We start from the raw sequence: 8,287 nt of genomic DNA on the forward strand, positions 1-8,287 counted from the left end.
CAGGTCTGTTTCTTCCTCTACCAGGCGTAGTTAGTCCTCCGGCTGGCGCGTGGCATATAGGAAGCCGTAGGTATGCTCCCTGGCTACTGTTAGTTGTGTGGTAGATTTAGCTCACGGTCAACTCGAGTTTCCATCACCCGAGAGCTCGTTCGTTACTTATATGTTTCTTACGTTCCCTTGCCATTGGGAACCATGACAGCAGACTCTGTAGTGTAAGGCAGCCCCCATAGGCAGACTCTGTAATAAGGCAGCCCTCCATGAGCAGACTCTGTAATATGGCAGCGCCCCATAGGCAGACTCTGTAGTGTAAGGCAGCCCCCCCCGGCAGACTCTGTAGTATAAGTCAGACCCCCCTAGGCAGACTCTAATAAGGCAGTTCTTCATAGGCAGACTCTGTACTACAAGGCAGACCCCCCATAGGTAGACTCTGTAGTATAAGGAAGCCCCCGTAGGCAGACTCTGTAATAAGGCAGCCCCCATAGGCAGACTCTGTAATAAGGCAGCACCCCGATAAGCAGACTCTAGTAAAAGGCAGCCCCCCATAGGCAGACTCTGTAGTATAAGGCAGACCTCCCTATAGGCAGACTCTGTAATAAGGCAGCCCCCATAGACAGACACTGTAATAAGGCAGTCCCCCATAGGGAGACTCTAATAAGGCAAACCCCTATAGGCAGAGTCTGCAGTATAAGGCAGACCCCCAAAGGCAAACTCCGTAATAAGGCATCCCCCCTAGGCAGACTCTGTAATAAGGCAGACGCCCCATAGGCAGACTTTGTAGTATAAGGCAGAACCCCATAGGCAGACTCTGTAGTTTAAGGCAGACCCCCATAAGCAGACTCTGTAATAAGGCAGCCCCCATAGGCAGACTCTGTAACAAGGCAGCCCCCCATAGGCAGACTCTGTATTAAGGCAGCTCCCCTATAGGTAGACTCTGTAGTATAAGGCAGCCCCATAGGCAGACTCTGAAATAAGGCAGCCTCCCATAAGCAGACTCTGTAATAAGGCAGCCCCTCATAGGCAGACTTTGTAGTATAAGGCAGACCCCGATAGGTAGACTCTGAAATAAGGCAGCCTCCCGTAAGCAGACTCTGTAATAAGGCAGCCCCGATAGACAGACTCTGTAATAAGGCAGCCCCCCATAGGCAGACTCTGTAGTATAAGACAGACCCCCCCATAAGCAGACTCTGTAATAAGGCAGCCCCATAGGCAGACTCTGTAATCCAGGATTAAAGGCACAGACTAATAATCTCGCTCAGCCTGGCCACCTTTATTTTATAATATGCCCCAGCCAGCCCCCCTATGTCCCTTGTGCAGCCTTGTCCTCAGATATCCAGCCTGCCCCCAGCTATCCATACTGGCCTCCATATGTCCCTTGTTCTCCCCCCATATATCTCTCCTGGATCCCAATATATCCATCCTGGTCCATTGTCCGGGCCTCCCCCCATAAATCCATCCTGGCTCCCCCCATATATCCGTGCTGATGCCACTTATATATGCATCCTGGCTCCCCCATGTAGCCATCCTGGCCCCCCATATATATGCATCCTGGCTCCCCCATATATAACTATCCTGACCCCATATATATCCATCCTGGCTCCCACATATATATCCATCCTGGCTCCCCCATATATGCATCCTGGACCCCCCATATATATGCATCCTGGACCCTTGTCTTGCCCCCCATAAATCTATCCTCCCCCAAAAAAAATATATATATGCATTTTGGCTCTACCATATATCCATCCTGGACCCCCATATATATACAACCTGGCTCCCCCATATATATCCTGGCTCCCCCCATATATATGCATCCTGTTCTCTTGTGCTGTCTCCCTCCCATAAATATATCCTGGCCCCCCCATATATTTGCATCCTGAGTCCTCCATATATATCCTGGCTCCCCCCATATATATGCATCCTGTTCCCTTGTCCTGGCCCCCAATATATCGATCCTGGCACCCCCATATATCCATCCTGGTCGCCCATATATTTGTATCCTGGACCCCCATATACTGTATATGCATCCATCTTGGCTCCCCATGCCCCATATGTATCCATCCTCGTCCTTTGTCCTACACCCATATATTCATCCTGCCACCCCCCTTATATCCATCCTGGTCCTTTGCCCTGCGTCCATACATCCATCCTGCTGCCCCCCTTATATCCATCCTGGTCCTGTTTTCCTGCCCCCACATATATCCATCCTGCCGCCCCCTTATATCCATCTTGGTCCGTTTTTCCTGCCCCCACATATATCCATCCTGCCGCCCCCTTATATCCATCTTGGTCCATTTTTCCTGCCCCCCATATATCCATCCTGCAGCACCCCCCATATATCTATCCTGGTCCTTTTTTCCTGCCCCCCATATGTCCATCCTGCTACCCCCTTTATATCCATCCTGGTTCTTTTTTCCTGCCCCCCATATATCCATCCTGCCGCCCCCTTATATCCATCCTGGTCCTTTTTTCATGCTTCCCATAAATCCATCGTAGATGATGTGCGCCCGTCGCATGTGGCGCATGACACTGACGTCATAAGCCGGTGATGATGGGCGCAAACTTTTCAGATAGGATCGGGGCGCGCGCTGCAGCGGTTCAGGTAATCACCGCTGTGTTCACACGCCCTGCACTCTCTCTGTCTGCGCTTAATAAAGGGCCCGCGCCCCTAAAACCGCAGACTTTTTTTTTCTTTTTTCTTCTTTTTCACCTCTCCTGTCCCCAGAAACCAGTTCTCATTGGGGAATTCCCCGATACCCCGCCAGGCCAGTCTGACCCTGCATGTACAGCACCATGGAATCAATGGTGCTATATAAATAAATAATAATAGTAATAAATACACTAAAGTTGGAATCAACCTGTTTACTATAGGCAATTGCTAAAATTTTGTTAATAGTTTTGTAAATGAGATCTTTGTTCTTATGGTAACAGTGTAATGCTGTAAAAAGGGGGAAGTATTGTCATAGGGCCTAGAATTGAATTACGCTTTAGGTAAATTATTATAAAGTCCTTTATTTTTTTTCAGACGCAGTAAATGCTTTTTACTTTTGGGAACTTTTCCTTTATCACCCAGCTCCCCCAGCCTTGATGGTAACCAATGTGATCTGCCATAGTATTGCTCTCTTCAATATAAATTAATACCTGTGGAGATATCATTCATGGTCATATGTGACATCATCAAATACAGGAGGCCATTGTTACCTCACAGCATGATGTCACAATGACTGTGGGTCTATAAAAAAGGGTGTTCGGGCGGCAGAAGCTCATTTCAGAAGATGTACCCGAAGAGAGCGGAGGATCCAGGATTGAGGACACAGACTCTTATTTCAGGAGATGAAGATGACTAGAGTGGAAATTCATGGATTGAGGATGCAGGTAAATAAGAAACCTTACAGGGAATTTAGTTAGTGAACTTAGCGCCAACATGGGCCCTCCAAGTCTACAGAGTGTGGCTGTAAGGTTCTAGATTTCTTCAGTCCTTGCTGGTAGAATCTCTAGACTTGGGTGATGAAGGTTCTTTGTGAGGTCACACAGCGGAATGTTGGACACTGAGAGTTCTATGCAGCAAACATGGAAACATCAGAGAGGTCAGCACAAAGATCGCACCTCGGATGGAGACACCACTATCACTACTATGGTCAGTGACACTTCAAGTGCTGTCTGTGGCTGTCACAGATTGTTGGTGGTGGTTCTGTCACTTTAATTTAAGATTATTGGGGCAAAAAATATACCATTATTCCCCCACATGGGAGATAGGTTGGTGTACATACATTGGGGGAAAATATTTGTATCTGTTTACTTTACTTTCTTTTTATTTATTTTACCATTTTATTTTACTTGTATATGACTGCATTTACAACATTTTAAAAAAAACAAATTTAGTACACCATTTTTAAGAGTTTATGTCAAAACTTAAAAATGCAGAGAAAAGGGGGCTTGTTTATCTGCATAAAGTACAATATATTTATGACGCTTTCTACAGGTCTTATAATGATACTCCACCTCATATTATTTTCTTTCTTACCAGGGAGAGAATCTGGATCCTGGAAGGAAGATTGAAGAATCTAAAGAGAGCCATGCGATTATTTAGTGTTAATCATTTAATGTCTGTACATTATATTTGTTGCCTTATGATGTCATTATATGCTGATTATATGGATCTAATCCTGGAATCAGTGCATCATGACATCATATTGTTTAGGTGTCTGCTGTATGACCAAACGGTATAAGGAGTAGAACATACATGTTTACATGCTTTAGCACTACAGAGTGCAACTTTATTTGTTTAGCAACTGTATAATTGTCCTGATATGATGCAACAATCCTATGTCTGTATATTAAGGGGTAGTGTTTGTAGGAGGGTAGTGTGCTGTGTGGGGGGTAGTGTTCTGTGTGGGGGGTAGTGTTCTGTTTTTTTTACAGGGGAGATGAACATAGCCAAGCTATGAGTTTCAGGGCCTGATCTGACGAGGAAAGGTGAGGCGACTTACCAGGACAAAGAAGATCTGCTATCCAGAAATGAGTCTCCATATTAAACATCATTGCTGTATATATATCAGTTAGTTAGTTGTAGTATGGCCTTGGTCCAGGGTTCTCGAACTGATCGCCTTTTCCCGGGGTCAAGAAGGAATTTTTTCCCTGTAACACACATTGGCTGAACGTGTCCAGGTTTTTTGCCTTCTTCTGGATCATTGGCTTTAGGTAGAGGTAAAGATTGTATTTAATAAAATATGTTTAAAATCAATGATCGGTCTCCTTATGTCTTTATTTTATATAGCACTCGGGTAGTTGTATATGTTAGATCCATGGCTGCCACAATATGAAGGCAAACAGAAATATAAGGGCGGTAATTATGTGTCTGCTAATGCAATGTCTGCATTTGACCTTCCTAATACCACTACTAATGGCACATCCCTCCTAATAACACTCTTAGTGGCACGTCCCTCCTAATAACTCTCCTAGTGACACGTCCCCCCTAATAACACTTCTAGTGGCATGCTCCTATGCCCCTTCTAATAGGGTATAAATTGCTGATTGCCGGTGGTTTGACTGCTGAGACCACCAGTGAAATCAAGACTGGGGCTTTGGAACACCGATATTGGGGCTCTGCAATCCTGTTCTGAATTGAGAGGAGGTTCATTTTCTATGGGACAGCTGAGTACAGCGCTCGGCTATTTTCAGCAGTCTTATAACCAATGAATGGAGTGAAGACCGTGCATGACCACTGTCACGTACACACTTCTCAACACATTACGTGGGGTGCACCTGCAAGGGTTAATTTATCTCCTCTCATTCAATCCAACTCCCAACCTCTGTCTTAGGCTATAAAGTGAGCTTAAATCACTATTTTTATATAAAGTCCTGAGGAAGGACAGTGGACTCTGAAACACGTTGACAGTAAAACTGCAATTTTATCTATTTATCTACTATAACTCGTGTCATAACTCCAGAGAGTGCAGAAACACTTGCAATTCAGTTACTTTTATAAATCACTCCCTACACAGTCCACACACCCCGATTACTTAGCATGCTGCTGCAGTGCCCCTGGGTACTGTCCGTTGCAGTAATATAATTTTCCACTAGGGGGGAGTGATGTTATGTTTGGAGACAATAAAGGAGATCTCACTACCAGGTAACACCAACACACAACACACTTCATACTCCAGTCCACCTGGGGGAGCTATGCTCCTATTTATTAGGGCACTGTTCACAATTAGGTAAAACTGGTGGTCTGGATAGGAAGTTAGGCAGATGCTAGCTGAGCTTTGCTCAGGCAGTTGCTGGCTGAGCTTCGGCTCAGGTAGTTGGTCCCTGACAGGGGTGAGATCCTGTCAGAGGCCTAGACAGAAAGCCACGGAGCTGCGCCTGCCCGACGTGCGGCAGCTTCCTAAGAAAGAGACACGAACAGAGAACTGTGTTGTAAAGAGTGAGGAGAAGTCATAGCAAAAAAGAGAGAGAGAAAACCAGAAGGAGTTCTGCCCTGCACAGGCTGCCTCCTTCTGAGGCGCAAGATCCCGGTAGCCGGAACACCGAGGGAGCAACAGTCCTTTATGCCTTGCTCCAGAGACTGGCAGGACAGCTAATTTCACATTACCTGCCCGCCCTATACCCAGGAGGCATGGTGGCACCCACGAGAGGCTGGGGCGTGCTAGAGTCCCTGTAAAAAGCTTCACGCTCTGTAATAAGGCAGACCCCCCATAGGCAGACTTTGTTGTATAAAGCAGACCCCCATAGGCAGACTCTGTAGTATTATAAGGCAGCCTCAATAGGCAGACTCTGCAATAAGTCAGCCCCCCATAAGCAGACTCTGTAATAAGGCAGCCCCCCATAGGCAGACTGTGTAGTATAAGGCAGCCCCCCAAGGCAGACTCTGTAGTATGTCAGACCCCATAAGCAGACTCTGTAGTATAAGGCAGACCTCCCCATAGGCAGACTCTGTAATAAGGCAGCCCCCAATAAGCAGACTCTGTAATAAGGCAGCCCCCATAGACAGACTCTGTAATAAGGCAGCCCCCCATAGGCAGACTTTGTAGTATAAGGCAGACCCCCATAGGCAGACTCTGTAGTATATGCGCATTTATATCGGCGCAATTTGGAACCAGGATATGTGCAATATGGTTATATGGACAATTACAGTCATGCGCACTGACATTGGAGATGAATGGGATCCTGACATGCGCATTACACCGCTCGAGCAAGATGACGTCATGGACATGCGCAACACAGCCTGTGAGCAGGGAGATTTTGCGGACATGCGCGGTCTGATTAGGAAGCGGACTTCTGACATGCGCAATAGGACTCTTGAAGAATTTGTCGGTATGGCGTCATCAGTTCCGGTGAGAAGCACTAATGGACTGGGTAAAGAACCTGTGAGCTGGCGCGATGCTGAGTGTTCATATGATGTGGCCGCATGACATCGTGATTGGGTATTTCTATTCTGTGCACGCCTATGTTACTATGGCAACTACAAATGCATTATCCCGATTGGTGCGATGTGCTGTGTTTACATTCAGAGAGCGGGATCTGTTTTATGTCATTTATGGACATATGTATGCATCTGGGAACGATCAGGAGTAGTTGGACTCTGTTAATGAGGCTTATGTGGGACTGCCTATTTGGGATTGTTTTTATATGTATATGACTATGTTTTGCTATATTGTGTGTTTTTTTAAGGGAAATGGTCACCCTATTGGTGGTTGCTTAATTAATGGGTGTGTCTTTGGATATATAATGGTGGTTGAAACTTGTTTTGTACTGTGCTTGATAAAGGTCCTCGGACCGAAACGTTGCCGCAGGAGGCAGATTAAAATGTAAGTTGCTCTCTTCACATCCTGATGTGGCGCTGTCCTTTCTTCATTTATATTTGGATCTGTAGTATAAGGTAGCCCCCATAGACATACTCTCTAATAAGGCAGTCCCCCATAGAAAGACTCTGTAATAAGAAGCTCCCCCATAGGCAGACTCTAGTATAAGGCAGCCACATAGACAGACTGTCTAATAAGGCAGCCCCCCGTAGGCAGACTCTGTAATAAGGCAGCTCCCCCGTAGGCAAACTCTGTAGTACAAGGCAGACTCTGTAATATAGCAGCTACCCCATAGGCAGACTCTGTAGTACAAGGCAGACCCCCCATAGGCAGACTCTGTAGTATAAGGCAGCCCCATAGGCAGATTCTGAAATAAGGCAGCCTCCCATAAGCAAACTCTGTAATAAGTCAGCCCCACCATAGGCAGACTCTGTAGTATAAGGCAGACCTCCCTATAGGCAGACTCTTTAATAAGGTAGCCCCCCATAGGCAGACTCTGTAATAAGTAATAGTAAACTGACTGAACAGTGAACTAGTCTGAACTGGTGCATAACCAAAAACAACTTACATAGCAAATAGATAAATGGCTGCACTCAATTGTACTAAAGCAAGGGAATGTGTGATACATGAAATGTGAATAGCATAATGGCTTGTGAAATCTATGAAAAAACACGAGATGCTTAGCACAAAATTTGGCCGAAAAATGTGAGCCCATCCACCAAACGTCAAGGTAATCTCATGGATTTGGTGGATGGGCTCATATTTTTTGGCCAAATTTTGTGCTAAGCATCTCATGTGTTTTTTCATAGATTTCACAAGCTATTATGCTATTCACATTTCATGTATCACACATTCCCTTGCCGTAGTACAATTGAGTTCAGCCATTTATCTATTTGCTATGTAAGTTGTTTTTGGTTATGCACCAGTTCAGACTAGTTCGCTGTTCAGTCAGTTTACCATTACTTGCTACATACTATTTTTTCTGA

The 8,287-nt window shown here is 45.5% G+C and overlaps 1 long non-coding RNA gene across 1 annotated transcript; it reads left to right on the forward strand.

Annotated features, from left to right (window-relative positions):
- Positions 1-3,086: 3,086 nt before the first annotated feature.
- On the forward strand, positions 3,087-4,742 carry LOC143785702 (uncharacterized). The gene is made up of 2 exons (XR_013218055.1): positions 3,087-3,372; positions 4,025-4,742. It is a non-coding gene; the product is annotated as an uncharacterized LOC143785702 (long non-coding RNA).
- Positions 4,743-8,287: the final 3,545 nt, after the last annotated feature.

Source organism: Ranitomeya variabilis, chromosome 7 (genome assembly GCF_051348905.1).
Source record: "Ranitomeya variabilis isolate aRanVar5 chromosome 7, aRanVar5.hap1, whole genome shotgun sequence".
Taxonomy (NCBI): domain Eukaryota; kingdom Metazoa; phylum Chordata; class Amphibia; order Anura; family Dendrobatidae; genus Ranitomeya; species Ranitomeya variabilis.